The 19,203-nt window shown below is 37.9% G+C and overlaps 1 protein-coding gene across 9 annotated transcripts in view; it reads right to left on the bottom strand.

Moving 5' to 3' along the window:
• Positions 1-19,203, bottom strand: part of NCOA2 (nuclear receptor coactivator 2) — a 198,499-nt gene that overhangs the window by 92,263 nt on the left and 87,033 nt on the right. Inside the window, exon 1 of one of the 9 annotated variants that reach the window (XM_026056264.1) lies at positions 4,493-4,577. The exons of 7 other annotated variants lie outside the window; for them this stretch is intronic. The gene's annotated coding sequence lies outside the window, so the exon portion shown is untranslated. Of the gene's footprint in view, positions 1-4,440; positions 4,578-19,203 lie in introns of those variants that run through there. One more of the 9 variants, XM_026056265.1, reaches the window with a different exon arrangement.

The following is a 19,203-nucleotide window of genomic DNA, read 5'->3' as shown; positions in this document are numbered from 1 at the left end:
TATCAATACCATCCATTTATAGTGGAGAAGCAGCACACGAAGGCGAAAGAACAAACAAGTTAACTTGCATTTTGAGATAAGCAAGATGCACAAAAGATCATACTTACATTATCTCCCAACATACAGAGTTCTGTATCTTAAATTCGTGCCCAAGACACTAGCTAGGCACTAGCTATGTTATTAGGCAAAAAAAATCAAAACTAATAGAATAAATGATGTCAAAGAGCCACACACAAGTGTCTTTCAAAAATTTGTGAAGTACTGTGTAAAAATTCACTTCATAAAGATCAACCGTCCACAGCCACCTGTTACACCCTGAGCAGATACATGCTTACTATATCCACAAGTTTAAAAACTGATCTCTGAACGTGTAAAACAATTACTAATGATTTCAAATTTCATATCTGTGTCAGTCTTCATTCATACTTTTCCACTTATTTTAGTAAAATACAGCAGCAGCAATAAAGAGAAAAGTTAAAATGCCGTTTTTAAGCATTTCAAAGGAAAACCTAAGTCATTAAATGCATTTGCTTTATTTAGTCAACTGCCAAAAAATAAAAACTTGCGGCTATAAGCTTTGTATTTATAGGAATATAGACTATTCACAAATAAAACAAAGGTAAGAATCGCAGTGTGAGTCAAATTAAAGAGACATTTAGCTAGTGACTTGCCCGTTGCAGAGGCCAGTTGAAGATGTTTCAGGAAAAAGTACAAGAGCAACTAAATAGTGATCCTTCCTTCGACAAGTTTCTACTTCTGACAATCAGTAGTTCAAGACCCACCTTAGCTGCAGTATTCTCTCCCCTCTCGTCCCTCCAAACCTATCTTCAAGCATGTCTAATTTCTTCATAAATCCACGTATACCTTTGGCCTCCACAATGCTTACAGGCAATACCCTATAAGCTTTGCTACAGCACCCCTATCAGCAGAAATGACATTTCTGAAAAAATTGTAGAGTTCTAAGGGGACATTATGACCCAACTGAAAGACACTGGAATTTTATCACTGACTTCACTGTAGTTTGGGTTTTCCTCCTAGACTATTAGATAGAGACATCAAACTGTTATTTCTTTCTTTTGTATGAGATAAATCATTGCATGGGCCTGTGTCACAACTCTGCTTGTATCCTGCAGCCCAAGAAAAACATGAGTATTCTACTATTAAAGCTGACTGTTCACCGTCACCCATTTTATCCTCTTCRTAAAAATAAACCAAAACTAATTGGCGTTAATAATGCAAAACATTTATGGTAAAGAAGAGTGACAACTGCCAAGAATGAATCAGTGTATATTCCACGCATTTTTAATTTTGGAAAATAATTAAATATACTAGAGAAGCACTGAAATCCACTGGAGAAGCAAAGAAATATCCACTAAGTTCATAGAAGCAGTTGACCAGAAGCCTGCAATACACTGCCCCGTAGTGAAAAATAATGATTTAAAACTATTTGGACTGAACACTTGGAAAAACTTCAGGAAAAGTAACAAAAATAATTTATTGCCATGCCATTTTAATAGAAGTTTTTCTACTAGAATCTTGTATTAGATGGTTGCTTAATCACAACAGCCTATGCTATCTGGAATGAAAAACCAGAGCACTACAATAGGTTGATATATTTTTTGTCTGGGGGCAGCATGCATAAGGAGAAAATTAAATGGGAATAGCAAAGAGGAGACTCAGGTACAACACATATTGCAAATTAAATACATTTATCATAAACTTGTGGTTAGTTTCTTCATTTAGGATCTTCATAACATCCCTGCCCTTTTCCTTATGTTCTATATCCAGGTGCTCTATCCACTCATTTGCCCCACTTCACTGTTTAACTCAAACTATTAGGTAGCCAGCCGCAGGGTCAACCACAGACTCACGGATTTGAGCGTAGCCCATTTCTGAAAGAGGGATTTTCAAATCTCCCCCTCGCCGGCAAAGGCTAAAACTTTACCTCCTAAAAACAATTTTCAGTCCAACTCAGCCATTTTCCTAGGCCGGCCACAGCCGTGCGTGTGCGACTAAGACAAGCTAACAAGAAGTCACGCAGCAAGACGACTCCATCAGGATCGCCTCACAGGTACGGTAATTCTCCATTTCCAAAGGTCCTTTTGCTTCCCTGAGTTCAAACCGCATGGCTTGCAGAGCCTATCCCAAGGCCCCAGCCCATGCTAATCATTATCACTTGGGGGTTATTTTATAGTAGCGTCCTAATAAATTTATGTACTTTATTAAAGAAGTAGATTCTGATAATCAAGGTTGTTTTCACACCTTCCCTCATTTTTTTCCCCTGTTACTAATATAAGTAAAATAAAATGATGCTGAAAAAACCAGCCAGCCAATTGACTTGGTAACGGCATTTGCTACCAGTTATCCCGGTCAGAACTCTGAAGTAGAACTCTCAAATTAGTTATCTGGTTTAGATGTTCCAAGAAGGATTATTTTTTAAAACATGGTATATTTTGCAATGCAGTAACGCGTTCCTTCCACGCACAAGAAATTTACCTTACAGAGATGACAAAAAAATTGAAAGTAACAACTTCTGAACATTACCAGCATAACCTTTTTGACTACTGAATTTTGAATTTTTATTGAATTGAATTTTTTAAGTGTGGGCAAGGGATAAAATAAAATTACTCTGGTCAAAGATAATGCTTGAAGTTTCATACAAGCTACATACAATACTTATTTCTATGAGATATTACTTACAAAATAAAATACTGCAGTCTGAGTTTTGTCAGAAGAGACATGTGAAAAGCACTGCCTGTACAAAAGGTTGCTTTTACTCAAAATTTTTACCTTAATGTGTCAAAAAATGTATGAGGCAAATAACAGCAAAATGATTACTAGCCAGGGACAAGCAGTAAAAGCTAGTTTTCTAGAAAATGCAGGAGCTACCATTTCAGCAAGCACTACTTGGCCCCCACTATCATGTCAGATCTTCCGTAATGAAATAAAGGAACAGAGCACAAGAAGCAGAGAGGAAGCGGCATCGTTCTTGCGGCTTCTGCATGCGCTGCCGCCAACGGGATGGGCCCGCCAGCCTCTAGGCAATGCTGCTGCGGGCCACGGGCCTGTGTGCCAGAACGCAGGTATGCTGCCATTAAAATAATCAAACCGAAACAAAAGGGAACAAGCAAATAAATAGCACTAACTTGTTTACATCTATGTCTCTGTCCTCGCAGTAGGAAATAAAGTATCTTCAAGCACATACTACCTTAATTTGAAAATTTCCTTCCCCCTTCTGTCTCAAAGTAGCATGAGTTTTTCAAAGTCCTAAATAAAATAAACTAAGGCATTTCCTGTGTGTATTTAATTAATTATCAAACAGATTCTGAGCATTATAGTCACCACCACTTTTTAATGTGTATCCGGGAAAACACACTTTTAGCAAACTGCCAATGCACTGCAGTAATGACCTGTTATACCTATCTTTGCAATCCTGCCTTTAACTCAGGAGGAAAAATACTGGAGAAGTTAAGATTGATTCTCCTATGCAAATCCAAACATTTCAGCCTATCTGGTTTTTGTGGTACAAGATTACTGTTATTGCTACAAGGTAAAGAGCAGTATTGGGCTTAACGCTGTGTATAGCAGAAAAACAAAAAACCAAGCCTTCAAGAACTCCCCCAGCAGGCGCCACAGCATACTAACTTCATCTGCTAGACCTTCCATACCATCTAACCTTTTTCTGAGGGTTATTATTATTTAATTAATCTGCAATTTTAAATGTTGCCCTCCCAAGGTTAAAAGAAAGGTAAACACTGCCAAGATATTTAATGACATCAGCATGCATAACCACAAGATAAATAAGAGGTCTGAAGATTAACTGAATGTCATTCTGTTTACAGGATCACATACTTGTAAAGAAAACTATTAAGATTAGAGAATTGAGAAAGTTATATAACAACTGCAAATGTTTCAGTGTGCTTTGTCTATTTAAGGTCTTGGTCAGAAAGAGAAAGCTTTATTACAAAAAATTCTCAGTCTGACTTACTCTGCACATTTCCATGTGCATAAAAATTACCAAACACTGAATACAGTAGTTATTACTGCAATGCAAAAGACACTCTTGGGCTCCACCTCCCCCTTGACAGTGAGAAAATATAGATGGGTTTGTGTATTATTCTGGATGCCAGAAAACCTGCTTACAAACATACTTCCTGTGCCCTAAGATATATTTAGCCCCTAAACCCATAAAACTGTCACAGGCAACCAGAAGTACACCTGTAGTCATTAAAAAAAAAGGGGATGGGAAACTATACAGACTTGAGAATCAAATTTACATTACCTCTTTGTATTTGTTACGTGAAACATCTTTTAACTGTCTTGCTCAAAAAGCAATTAGTTGTCCCGTCCCCCCTCCCCTGTCCCCCTAGCCCAGCCCCTCCTGCCCCCTGCCCCGAGCAAGCCCAGGCACCCCCGGAGCCGGCACAGGAGCACACAGACCTGTGGAAAGCAATGCTAGCCACAGTGAAGTCCCAGCACTTCAGAAACACACCTTGTCGTCTTCCACAGCCTTTGCAGTTCAAGACAGATCTCACTACTTTTTCTGCATCTTCAGATCAAGATGTAGACAAATTCCCCATCCATCACACTTGCTTTTTATTAAAAACAGAGGGCAGGAGGGGAMAAAAAAAAAAAAAAAAGGACAATAACCAGTAAATTTATTGCTTTAAAAATACCAGCTCTCCGTTATCCCAAGCCAATGTTATATCTTGATGTAAACCAAAGCACATGCTGAGTGAGGACGTGCGCGCACAGCAGCTTATCATCTCTGTCATCTGCTTCTAGCGACAGCTGACAAACTAGCCGCACTAATCCTTCCCTAACTGCTGATCAGGGAGATCCCCCTTTGACAATCCAGCATGGTGGAGCACTCGAAAATTCCTCCTGCTTCTGCTCTGCTGCTGCTCTAAAAAGCAGTTTCCTTTTCATTGAGATAATAGCCTTTTCTGCAGTCACGTGGCCCCAAGCTACATTAGCCGAGCTTCATGAGAACAGGCGGAGTGCAGCAACTCCCCTCCCTCCGCGCTGCTGTTTGCCAGCGTGCGACTCCGAAAGAAACCCAAATCACTCCGGACCGCTTTGTATCTTGCTCTGTCACAAAGCAAACTGTACTGGCTGCTGTGAAAGGGGACAACGGGCACTCTTTGCTACTTCTTGCACCAAAATTAACATGTAGTTTTTTAGGCACTGGCCTCCGCCTTCATTGGGGCACACATACCAGTCATAAACATGTCATATGACACTAAACTGAATATGAAGCATGATATCTGGCACGCTAGATTTACTTTTCCCCCAGAGGACTTTAATTTTTGCCTGTGATTTTAGTTCTGCTGCAATAAATACTCTCCTCTCAGCGACACGCTATGGATTAACTCCTCCCAGTAAAGAACTCGCTTGCAAATACTAATAAGGACAAATGAACGATCTGCACCACAACTTCCAGCCTCAGTCCTTCCTTTTTTTTTTCTTTTCCCTTTTTTTTTTTTAAGTAACATCATTTGTCTTGCTCTAACTCAATACCCTGATAAACACCTTAAGCATTTTTTAAACATACTGTCCAGAGGGGAAACCTACCTAAACTTCCCAGGCTTCCTGATACCAGGGTGTCAAGTCCCAGGCAGGTTTGCACACAACTGTACAGAGCTTTCCTTGTTGTAAAAGGTATAGTATAGATGCAAAGACACTGCTTTGTTCTACCATGATTGAAGTATTTCACAGACTGAAAGCAGAACAACCCCTTTTTTCCTCCACTGACATCCATTTCCCTGCAAACAGGGCACAGGGTGTAAAGAGAACTGATTTATTCTCCCGGGTTTGCCCACTTCCCCCTCTGGCAAGACTGGACAGCAAGGAGAGCGCTGACTGGCACAGCTTTTCACCTGACAGTGTTGCGGCTTGCTAACCATTTGAGAAAGCTTTGGCTGAAACATCATCAAACAATTTTGAAGCCCACAAAACAACTATTTACAGCTTTGCACCCCTTCTTTCCAAATCTTGAGGAGAAAACAGAATTGCTTTCTTTTCTTCCGCTACCTCCATCATTTCCCATTGTACCAGATTATTCTCCTTAAAGACAGGCTTGATTGTAGATGTCTACAGTTCCTCCAGAAACTGCAAAGCTTAGAGACTGTGGTTGCGCTCATAGGAAAATAACATGGAAACTGGGAGGACCTAATGACTATCCCCCTCACCCACCATCGCCTCTTCTGTTCACCTCTCTCCCTGGGGACAACCTGATCCAGGAAACAGCCCCCGACCGAGGGCTCGCAGGGAACACTGCTCCTCGGCTGCTGGGAGAGCTGAGGCACAGGGCTGCTGCGGCAGGGAATGGGACCCCTTTCTGCAGTGTGCCAGATCCTCTTTTACGCTCCTCCCTTCTCCATGCTTTAGAGATTATCTGTGAGAAAGATCCTAACTAAGTCCAGGAGGAAACAATCTGGTTCTGTAAGAAGGCTGTATTATAGACTAAATTAATCAGACAAACATATAAACATACACACTACCTGAATATTAATTTTGACAGTTCTTTCTTAGGATGTCTTTGCATTTGAGATATCATACTATATAAGATAAGTAAAATGATCATTTTTTTGAGATACATATAACCTTTAAGTTATATACATAAAGTCTATATTATATATAAAATGAGGAACTGCCTAGCAATCTTAACTCAATTTCTTTTATTCAAACAAATTGTCACACAAATTTTCTATATTTATTCCTTAACTGAAGGATGGAGCGTCAAACATACTGGTTAAACTGGCAAATGATACACACGCGCAAAAAAACGAAGATTACAGAGAGGATTTCTGATATTCAAGAAGACAGATTAAGAACTAAGCACTAGAAATAAAATGAGCTTTCACAAGAACACACACACACACAAAATATTTCACTTGTGAAGTATAAACTTTAGGAAAACAAAAAAATAAAAAACAAAAAAAGAGCATACCAGTCAGATACCAGAGCTAGAACTGTACTGCTGATATTTACAGGAAACATAAGATAAAAAATTCAAAGACAATACAATATGGTGAGAACAAACACAATAATTACACGTGCAGTTTTAGGGAAGGAATTATGTGTAAATACAAAGGAGAGACCAGAAAAGAACCACTATAGCAATAAAACACGAATTAAAGATTGGAAAAAGTGAAAGCATACAGATATTATCTAAAAAGATTGCTTATTGAAGAACAGAGTATGGATAAAAGGAAAGGAGAAGAGGGAATGGACTATTGCAGTACAATGACTGACTCTAGACAAAAAGGAAAAGAAGAAATGAGTGAAAAATAGTCCTATTTGAAAACAACAGTTTTTCAAACACACATAAACAAGGAAACATGCAACTGCAAAGGAGGAAAGGCTCTTTGGTTTGATCAAGCCAGCAAATAAATGCTTCCAAAGGAAATGACATAATCAGTGTCTCCTTTTAAATACAGTTTTATAGGAATCCTACAAATATTTGGGGATGAGCAGGTGACCTTTAAAACAAAGGCAGGATAAAACAAACTTCTTACAGAGCAGAGGAGGTCCATCTAAAGTTTCTCTATGAAACACATTTCATTAATACTTTGTTTTGTTTGCCCAAACAAGTGGTTTTGCAGTAGACACAGAAGAGCAGGCCCTCCACTAAAGCATTTACAATTTATTTTTTAACATGATAAAATAAATGAAACTGGTAAACAGAAATCATTTACATGCAACTCTTGCATGTGTCATTTCCTTTCCTTTCTTTTTTTTCCTCTTAAGAAGAAAGAAAGAGTGAACTGGGCAGAGAGGAGGGCATATCATGACAAACTCTTTGGCCTCCTGTTTGCCCTTCTTCTAAACATACCACTAGCTGACTGGTAAAGCAGTCCCCAAACATCTCATGATTTTTAGACTGTTTGCTCATTGCCTATCACAAATCCTGGAGAATGAGGAAACAGTTCCACCTTCATAAACCGTTTATTCCTCTCAATTCAGAGTACTGAAAAAGGTACAGTTATTTCCAGTTATAGTGATGGCAGTTGTTTACATTGCAGAATAGTAAGGCATTTTAAAAAACGTGTTTAAAAGACTACAAAGCAGACTCTATAGGCTTTATTCAAGACAAGAGGCCACTGACTTTTAAGAAAGCTGCCTAGCCAGCGTTAAGTAAAGCACTGTTTGTGAGAAAGACTGGAAGCAGCACAGAAAATGACAAACAGATCTTACTAGGACTGACTTCCAAGAAGCACAACACGCATATTATTGTTCCAGTCAGGAATACCAAAGACAGTGCAATGATCTTTCATGTATTAAATTTCAATAAATGAAGCAGCAAATATATTGCTTTCAAATGTTAGGTTGATTTCTAACTATTGCTATTTGAACACTAACATAAATGTGAGGATTTTCAGGTCAAAACTGGAAACCTGTTGACTTACATGCCAATGATATAAACATTTTACTACTTCAGGAGCTTCTAATCGACTACTAATTGGGAGCCAAGTGGAATTTTCTTTTTCCTGTCACACGGTGAGGAAAAATAAATGGGAAACTATAGATAATTCTAGTTCTTCTGACATTTACACCTTGTTTTGAGAGAAGACGCACACCACAAACTCCTGCTAGCATCAGCAGTAATGTACTTCCACTGGAATTTTGAGTGCTCAGGATTTCCCCCAGGCAGTCTCGCTGTTAGCAACATATATACCTATGGTAACATAATACAGCATACCTTGCCACTTCTGTTGGTAAGAGGATGATAAAAGGACAGGAGCACAGCCCCTCCTCTGATACTGCTGCTAACTCTGATGGCTACAGATACTACAGCTAACTTCTCTTTATAGTATGAAAATGTCCGTGCTTCACCAACACAGCTCACCAAGATCTAACAACTGTGCACACAGCCACCCACGCAGAGTATTTGGTGTGCACACTTCTGCTATATCTAAGCAGAGGAGTCGATACTGTGGTGTCTGCTATATATAGCAATTAAGTTCTGTATGGGTACGGCCATTGAATATTGTGCTTTTTTATACATAAGTTTGATAATTCTTTTTTTACCAAGATTCTTGAGTAACAGTTGGGGTTTCTTTTGGAGGTTTCTGTTTATTTTTTTGAAATCCCTGCACCTGCTGTAATCCCTTATTGTTAGTTATGTTAGGAAGGAATATGAGAGAAGAAAAAGAGGTTCTTTCCATGTGCTCTGGAAGTAAGTTCTGGCTATTTCTCTTCTTGTAAAGTAATGAGGGATATTCAGCTCAGAAGCTCTGCCTCTAGGTACCTCTGGGCTCTGATGTATTTAGGCCTCAACCCTTAGAGAAAGTTCAAGAGAGCGGGCTGCTTTCCATCAACACTGAAAACACACGAGAGGAACTCAACAAAGGAAGTTGAGTAAGCAGAGAAAAACAAAGCCAGAACAGAAATGCTACAGAATAGAATTAAATATGTTACTACATAACTGTAGTAACAGTTAGTTCTACCATCTAGTTTTAAAAGAATGCAGATAAATTATGAAGAGTACAGAAAAAAAAATCTAAAGAAATTATTTTAATTCTACAGCATGTGCCTTTTAGTAAATATGTTTTAAAAATAGCTCAATTTATTTATGGCAACATGTAAGAAGTCATTTCATTACAGAATAGAAGTACTTGTATGGGGAAAGACTTCTGATAATAAAAGGTTCTTCAACCCTGCAGACTAAGCAAGATTCAATGGCTGAAAGTTTAATTAGACAAAAGTTTAAATTAGCAAAAATCAAATTTAAAAATGTTAATTTTTAACAGTGAAAAAAATCACATTAATTCATCTAAGGATAAAGTAGGCTTTCTGTCATGGAAGTTTCCCAGCTAGAATCAAATATACTTCAAATGACATCATGTGGCTCAATCAAGGTAGGGGATTAAGGTAGAAATCATTTGGTGAAATATTATAGTCTCTGATAACCAGGCAGGCCAGCGTAGCGTTACGCTCTGTCTGGCCATAAAAGCAGCACTGTGTGAACTCATCAAGATTTGATATATTGCCTGTGGTTTTCCTTGAAATAGAAAGTTGCTGTTGTGTTTAATGCAAGTGGGACCTCTACCTTTAGTTCAGGATACAGCAAATTTCTGTACCTAGTGATGAATACCTGTATCTCTGTGCCTCAATCGTCCCTGAAGAGAAGGTAAAATTTCCCAGTAAGTCATAAAAGTCTCATGCCTTGACTATGTTCAGCAGTCTTTTCCTGTCTGCTGGTAGCTGGGAGATATTGCAGTGGATTTCAAGAGACAGTTCCTGTAAGCGGCAAGAAGGAAATACACAGCTACTGCATCTTGCAGCCCCTGAAACGCCAGCCTTGCCCCTCCTGCTAAGAGATCTCTTTGAAGGGGGAAGACTCTACCAACTATGACTAACACCGCATGTAAAAAATCGGAACACAGAAACAGCTGCTCGTTAAGTTTTGAGAATAAATAACAAGCTAATTTAATGCTGCATCATCCACTCTAGCTAAATCTTATAAACACTTCAAACAGCATCAAGTCAGTGTAAATGATGAACGGTAAACAACGATGGATAGTGAACACTGAGGACTGACCTTTTTCCTTAACCATGAGGAATTTAGCACACAATAATGGTCATGTTACTGAAGCTGGGCCATGTTGGATTTTGGTATGAAGCCTGATTATTAACTATCCAGAATATCAAAGTACAGAAGGGAAGCCAAAAAACATTGGCTTTTATATAAAGAGCGTGGCTTTGTTTTAAATTGTTCTGGTGATAATTTCTATCAGTATCAGAAACCACGATGAAAACCTGTTTCACACAGCCCAGACCCAAATACTCCTGAACAGGGGCTGTCACAGATAATAGCATTTGATGAGAAAACCGAGAGCCAGAGACTGCAGCTCACCAGGTAAAACAAAAGTGAAAGGAAAAATATCAGCTGTTGTAATTCATTAGGTTTCCAATAAAATACGTAAATACTCTAATCTGAAGTAAAATCAGCTTTAGGACAACCAGTCTGTACTTCTTTTTATAACAAAGTTGATGTGACAGAGTTGAGATTTAACTGAAATATTGTGAAAATTCAAGAACTTCAAATTCTATGTGGTGGGAGTCAAAGAGAACAAACAAACTTGTGCGAATACAACAGCAATCTCTGCAAGTAGGCTGGTAAGGAATAGCTAAAACAATGACAGTGATGTGTTCAACAGAAACAGCACTTGGTTATTTCTCCTTCCGCAAAAGTGCAGGTTTTCTACCAGTGCCAGCAACAACAAATGGCAGCTCTAAAACATGGAAGACAATCAGCATTTTATCTACATAAAGAAACAGCAAAATTTAGGTATGCAGGTAACTATTCACAGTGCAAATGAGCCATAACGTTCTAACAGAACTAATTCTTAACTGAAATGTAACTGAATCGCAAATAACCCCCAGTGTTTAGTGTTGAACATTTCAATCTATGATAAGAGAGGAAACATGTTAGGACATGGGTCTATTCCTAAGAGAAAAGTTCAACACACTGAATTCCCAAACAGAAATGTATTTCTCAACTTCAGTTTGCTCTGTGTTTTTTCTAGAAGAACTGCAAAGTATGCGCATGTGTCAGCTCCAAGCTGACAGCATAGCTATGACTGAAGGGAAAGGCTCAGAAACCACGTACAGCTCAATCATTTAATATGAAAGTATTAAAAATATATAGAAAATACTGTCACATCCTGAGAACTTCCACATATGCATGTGAAAATTATATTGTAAAGTATCATGAAAAGTAAATCAATTAAGATCAGGTATAATCTCTGAAAATAAAAAGTAGGTATGTTACAACTGCTCATAAAGTAGGACTGTCAGATCTTTCCTCCACATAAACTAAGTGGCACCTACCATGTTTACACTATTTCAATTTTCCACAAGATCGATTTCAGAAGCTTATCCCAATATACCAAAGATACCAACAACAGGGACTGTACTTTTTATTTTCCTGAACACTGCGCCTGAGCATGCTGCACTGAAGAACTCATACAAGGTCAGTTAAATGGAAAGAAAAGTCAACTTCTGAAGACTTCACTGCTTTTTATTTGGTTTCGACACAGAGACTCTGTCTCTTCCTTTCAAATGCATGGTTGTCATGACTCTCATCTTGAAACTAGTACTTCAATCACAGTTCACAGGACTATTTCCTAAAACAAGTCACCTTTAATATAAGATTCATCAGTTATTTAGATTTTACGAATTGCCTATCCCAGTCTTTACACAGTCTTTAAGTTTCAAGTTCATAACGTAATAGTAAATGCTATCATATTAAGCCATTTACCTTGAATGAAGGGGGGGGGATCCTTTTGACAACAGCTCGGCCGAGCCCCTAAAATTAACTGTCCTTTCTCCTGTTCAGCTTCTTGCCCAACACTACGGCGAATACGGGCAGGATATGCAGCACACCGAGAGAGAGCATCTTGCTGCCAGTTCTGACAGCAGCAGAGCAAAGGAAGGCAAGAGATGATCTCTGAAATAATTGTTTGTGAAGTCATATACAGCTTTCAAAGCCGTTGTTTCAACCACAAGCCAACAGACAACCAAACAACCGGCAGCCCGCGGATGGCTGGGCTGGGCACGCGGCTGGGCTGGGGTCGGCAGAGCCCAGGCTCGGCCAGGCCCCCAGCTCTCCCCCACAAACGCCTACCGGAGGCAGAGAGGAGCGAACGGCAGGGAACGGAGATGGTTACTGAATACTAGAGGGAGTCTGCTCTCAGACTGGAGTGGGTCTTTACATAGGCACGTTTGACATCGCACGTGTTTGTTGATGCGACTGTTCAAGGGAAGTTAAGGGATTACGGGGCAGCTGAAGGAATTTTTTTTTTTTAAGGGTTTACAAAACCCTTGCAGTAGGCAAAGGTATGAAAAGTAAAGAAATTAAAGAAATTAAGAATTTCTAGTATGGAAAAAAGCCAGTAAAGAATGACAAATCTGTGTCCCTATTAGCCAAGTGAGATGCGATTTCTTAAACTACCTGCTGCCTGGAGACTTTGGATTTAACACAGCTATCAAGGAGGGCATACACTAGCTGGGACCAGGGAGTGCTAAACGTGGGGACCTTTTCTTGTGGGAGCAACAAGGGAGAGTCTCTGGTGGAAGTACTGAGCAGTGCAGTGACGGCAGCCAGAGTCAGAGAGTCAGTAAGTAAAAGCGTAAATTTAAATGCCTTGATTTTAAAAACTAGGCAATATGAGATTACAGCTCCTGACTGCAAATGCTCTTCTGGTGTACTAAAGCTAGGTAAAAAAATAAAAATAAAAATCAAGCAACCAACACCCCCCGACACAGACACACACGCTTCTATGCTAGGAATATTATTTTATGAGTTTAAATAACATTGAAGGAAAAGATTTTAGAACAGACAACTCCTTTTAACCGGACAATTTACTACCGCTGAAAAGTATAGTCTTCTAAACCAACTGTATTAAGACATATAGAGTTAATTTTTCTTTTAAAAATGTTCTCAGAAATCTCTTACTTGGACATAACACTTCTCCTTTCTCCACTACAAATTTTATCTTTTAATATCTCCCCACGATTTTTTCATGGACATGACTTCAGGTGAAAACATGAGCATCATCTAGCAGAGCAGCAGACAAGGAAAGTTATCCAGAAGTCTGTTATCCCCAGGGGAGTTTTTAAATCTGCACAAGAACCCTCTTGCCTCTACTGTCAGTATTAGATAGCCTGGGCCTATCCCAAACAGTTAAAGACTTAATAGGATTTAGCTGGATATAATTCTGACCTAATATTTGGACTTGGATTAAAGGCCAAGCAGTTTAAATTTATGCTAATGTCATGGATCTCAGGGCTAGATAACTTGTGTGCTCTGCTGAAGACCACTTCTTAAACCCTTTCAGAGGCCAAAACTGATAGAGGGTAGAAAACCCCAATTATAAAGTAGCATATCTCAGCAGGAATTTGTGTACCAATTCTTCAGAACCTGTGTTAGTTGCCTACTGATTTCCAGGTAGAGTTTAAGAGGTTCATATTGAAATATAAAGCCCTAAATGGCCTGGAACCTGCCTAATTTTGCTTTAATATGTTGTATACATGTTAGTGTAATGAAATCACAAAGGACTAAGATAATGTAGTTTATCTTGTATAACATATACCTAAATGAATAAAATAAATAATATAAATAGCAAGTACAGAGCATGACTCTCTTTTCCCATTCTATATTTTAATGATGACTAGGGCCTGCAATAAACCCTATGGATCATACTAAAAAAAATTCAGTTTCCTTTAACCACACTGCAAGTATTTCAAACACTAGAGAACAGATGACGGCTGCTAGGTATTAGTAATCACCTGTAAGTCAACTGAACCTTTGCCCTCTGGTAACTATACCACAGATTTGGTCTGGTGAAATTATAATGTTCTGACTTCGAAAACCAATCATCCTCCTACCTCTGGCCATTCTTTCAAATCTCTTCATATTCGCTCTTTATTTTTTTAAATGTGTATTATTTTGATAACTGCATTTGCCATCATCTCAGTAAGCTATGTATTAACACTTGAAGATAATTCCTTGGAGATATCACAGTTTCAATATCATTACACACACATAAAGATTATATTAGATTTCTTATAAAGCATACTTCTTCTCTAAGTAGAATTCTCAAGGTATGACTTCTATTCTCAGGGGAAAAAGAAACAGATAGGGTTTATATAACTCTATGGTGTGCATGCTGTGCATGTCATGTAACAATAAATAATTCATATTTTGACCTTATGGGATACCTTTTACCCATGGATTTCAAAGAGCTTTTGCAAAGGTGGGTATATGTTTTATTATCTACAGTTTATAGATCTCAGGATGAACAGAGAAATAAAATGACCTATTCAAGGTCATTCAGTAAGCCAGGTGTATTTAAGTCGGTAATACGAGGCATGCTGCCTTCTTACTCAGGTTTCAACTTACAGCAACACTATAAAAACAGTCAGGTACCACCTTGAACTTCAACTATATCCACAAGACAGCACAATGGATATATTAGCAGTTTTACAAGCTTACATAAGTCTAAACATATACTCATGGAGGAAAAGGAGAAAACCTTACTAACTCTAGGAATATGGTACCAGGATACTGTACAGATGTAGATCCTTAGAAGAAATGCCCCACATTAATGTAGTGCCAATATACTGCAATGGGCATTAGCACCATTGACAGGACTGCCAAGATCTGCTGAATGGAGATCAGCAAAAGTGTCTCTCTCCCATGGTGTGAATTTCTTGGAGAACATAGCAGATACCAAGGTGAACTTCAAAAAAGTAGTAGCAGTAGTATGCTATTATATGAAATGTAGAGAGAGAGGTACTTTTGCAGACTATTTTCTGATACAGATTTTAAGACACCTTGTGAACAGTCCAATCTGAAAATGATTTTAGAAAGATTAATTCTACTTAAAAAAACAATACTAAAAGAAGCTATATTACTTGGACTAAAGCTGTTAAAGCTATTAAAACATTATTTTAAATAGAACTGAGGCCTGTTAAAAATCCTTGTAAATTTAAAGATACTCTTCAATATTTTTGTGAGTTAAAAAGTGGTGTTTTCCCTGGAGAAATATTTTAAACCAAAAATAAACACTCAAAAAGCATTGTATAGAAAATCATTTAATTGCAACCCAATACAGATATATAAGGATGAAAATATTTATGAGAATATGCCACTATGGGAAGAGGTTAGTTAATACCTCAGTAATAGTGCTTTGCATTAAATTCTTAATCTTGCAATTCTCTGAACTGTCTTACCTAACATAAGTCCAAGGCTTTATTCACGTCCTTAACTATAAAGATTATGTTTAAAAATGTTGCGTTGGAATAAGATGCCCTTTACTTCTCAGGATGGAATCTTTATGTTGTCTTGTACTGTTGAAGATTCAAAAGTATATAACATGCATAAATGAATCTGTACAACTGCCCTCTGAAGTAGAGGTGTGGTAAGATCCAAGGTCCATATATGCCAGGAAAGATATCAAAGAAGTAAATCTTGGGTTGTTTGTTTTGATTTTGTTTGTTTCTTTTTAAATCCTAAAGAAAGAACAAACAATAATCTGCTGCAGAGGAAAGCTTATTCTGTTCATATAACGTGATATTTAAACAAAACAAAGATTTATATTTTACAGAAAAATAAATTATCACCACTGGCAAAAAACACTTGGTAATAAAACAGTATTTCATACAAGGTCAGTGCTTTAAAGCTAGATTTAACACCAACACTGAAACCTTTTAACTTTACAGAAAACAAGTTGTTAAAAAGAAAAAAATCACAATCCATGCACATGCCTTATTCTGCATGTACTGAAGTGAGACAAACTCAAAACTCGGATATTGTCAAACCAAAGTATCATCGTGAAACAAAAAATGTTTTTTGTCTATGCTATCAGAACGAAATGAAGTTAAAAGACACACGTCATGCATTAAGAAAAGACACATTTGCAAGAATTCCCCTGGGATTAATTAAAGAGGAATCATTTGAAATCCCTCTCTCCTTCCCAGCCTTTCCAGGTTAAACTTATTCCATTTAGGTAACAAATGCAAATTAGACAGTGAGGTATTTGCTATTTTCCAGTCAAGTCATCCACAACAAAGCAATCTTATGCTGTTTTTGAGAAGAGAATTTTTTAAACTTTCAAAATATAAAACCATTTTGAAGACTGAATGATATATTCCTTTGTGCAAATGGAGTCCTCCAGACAGTAAAATGAAATGTGCATATGTCATCAAAATTTCCTGCACAGGATTTACAAGAAGCTGTCAGAAGTCTTGCTATTTATGCCCAACTGCAAAAATATTTTAATGTAATGAACAGAATAAGTAATGCTTCTCAGTGGAGTTCACTCTTTGATTCCCATACAACTGAAGCATAAACGGGAGTATCAGCATCAAGGACCACGATGAGCACAAGTCCCTGTGCAAAAGGAGCTGGACTTCACTGTGCCACACACACATTGCCACATGCAGCATGTGTTTCACCACAGTTCTCCCCATACCTTTTCTGCATTTAAGCGCCTTACCTTTTTTTTTTCCACTACTACTTTCACCACCTGTGCTTAAGCAGATACTATGTAAATTATTATAATCTTATTAGCTTTAAGTGGTCACGTCTACCAACATGGGAAGTGCTGCTGCTTTAGCCCATGAGCTTTCCCTAATCTGCATGCTAATATTGCTCGTGCTGCGCTCTGGGATTGACTGGTTATGAGGGCAAAGCAGTGATCTGCGTTAACATGGACCACAAGAAACCACGTTCCTTCTTCCCTTGCTTCTGCTAAAGATGAGTAGCAATCTAACCCCCACTTACACAAAAAATAAAAGTATCTAATTCCAATTTTTTCCATTTTCAAGATAGTATCTGCTGTATCACATGCATTGCACAGACACACTGCTCTCTACACTTCCATGGCTTGATGTCTGAAGAGCAAACCTCCTCTCTCATAAGATCACACTCTTCAGGAAAGGGGATCTTTTGAGTACTTAAATAGATTACAAATGAAGAGGCCTGCATTGAACAGTTGCTTTCTCGTAATAGAAAATTTCACTTTAACTTTAGTGCTTTATGTAGAAATGTCTGAATCTGCACCTTGTCTTCTATTTCACTACTAAATTAATATTATCCGGGAAAATGTTTTTTTTTTTTTTAACCCAGATCTAAATCCAATCTTAATAAAACAGTTTGCATTCTTAAACAGATAAAAATCTACATGGGAAAATTACTGCTTTTATCCTTGAGTTACATAACCAGTACAGTTTTGTGTGCAGCACACAAATAACATCTAGATATTAATTCCTTTGTAGTGACTATACAACGGTTTAATGGCATTTTCAAACCATCTGAATATCCAGAATATTATGACAATAATTTACTTATATTAGCCTAAATACTACCGAAATAGTAGTGATGGTGCCCCTCAGGCACACTGATTTAAAAACTTAATTAGACCAGATAGGTACTTATATATGTAAACAACGTTTCAGTACAAGAAAATATGGAAAAAATTCCACCGGATTTGAGAATTTATCTGTAGAAGAACAAAAGTGTTAAATAAGAGGCAAAAGCTCATAATGCTTTACTTGTATCTGTATGCAAGATGCAGTCTAAGAAATGATAGCTTTTCTCAGTTATTTTTTCAGAACGTATACAAAGGAAAACTGAATTAGATATTTAGATAACGCTGAAAGGAAACTAAGCTTACTAATATTGCACGCAGAAGTTTCACCTACTTACACAAGCACAGATAAGAACTTTTTGTGCAATTCATAATGGAAACCTTCGAACTTAGCTTTGAGTGCTACTGCAAGAGACATTTTAACCATTTTATTTCCAGCAACGATTACAAAACGTAAGCATCTCTGTTATACTGTGGCAAGACATAATGGTGGGAAGTTAACAGAAGAAAAATGCAGGCACTATAAAGCATGTGTCATTTGTTAAAGGTTTAATATATCCTTCAATTTGGTCAATGTGTTAACATACTTTACATTTTATAGCAACACACAGCAGATTTAATAAATAGATGTAATTGTTGGAGATTACTTCAGTTACACCAAAACACCAGTTAGTCTATTATTTACAAAATAGTGGTGGAAAGTACACATTATTCAATTAGATTTCTATTTTAATCAATGAAACTATGGGAATAATCCAATTACGTTTCAAGACCTTTTTGTACATCAAAAAGAGCAAAAAAAAAAAAAAAAGAAGATAAAATCACTTCCTTTCAGAAGTATGAACCCCATCTCCTTAAATCATTTTCCCTTCTATTCTATGTATTATGAGCATTTTTCCCTAACAAGTTATTGGTATTTGTTTTTTTGCATCTCCAAAGCACAGCATATTCAGAATATGAAGGAGGTGCTTACGGGGCAGAAAGCTGGTAATAACTGTCCCTATTTGCAGATGGAAAAACTGTCATGTGAGCAGCCCTAATTCACACAAGCCGCTGACAAAGACAACCACGTTGTGTTTAAGAATTACACTACTGCCTTTAGATCGAGATTACTCAATTATGCTTTAACCAGGCCTACTGGGTGGCTGTGCCAATGCACGGATTTCTGGCGGGGGCCACTGAGGAGGAGGCCGAGCTGCTCCCCAAAGCGCAGGGCAGCAGCAACCAGCCTGGTCTTCCTCAGGCAAGCTGGGACTTCAGCAAGTCCAGGCACATGTCCTGCGCGGCTACAAGCCGCAGAGCTGCAGACTGCTCATCAGTA

This window comes from Apteryx rowi, unplaced genomic scaffold, assembly GCF_003343035.1.
Source record: "Apteryx rowi isolate R43461 unplaced genomic scaffold, aptRow1 scaffold_130, whole genome shotgun sequence".
Taxonomy (NCBI): Eukaryota; Metazoa; Chordata; class Aves; order Apterygiformes; family Apterygidae; genus Apteryx; species Apteryx rowi.
The sequence above is the reverse complement of the archived record's forward strand: the minus strand, read 5'-3'. Positions and strand labels throughout refer to the sequence as shown.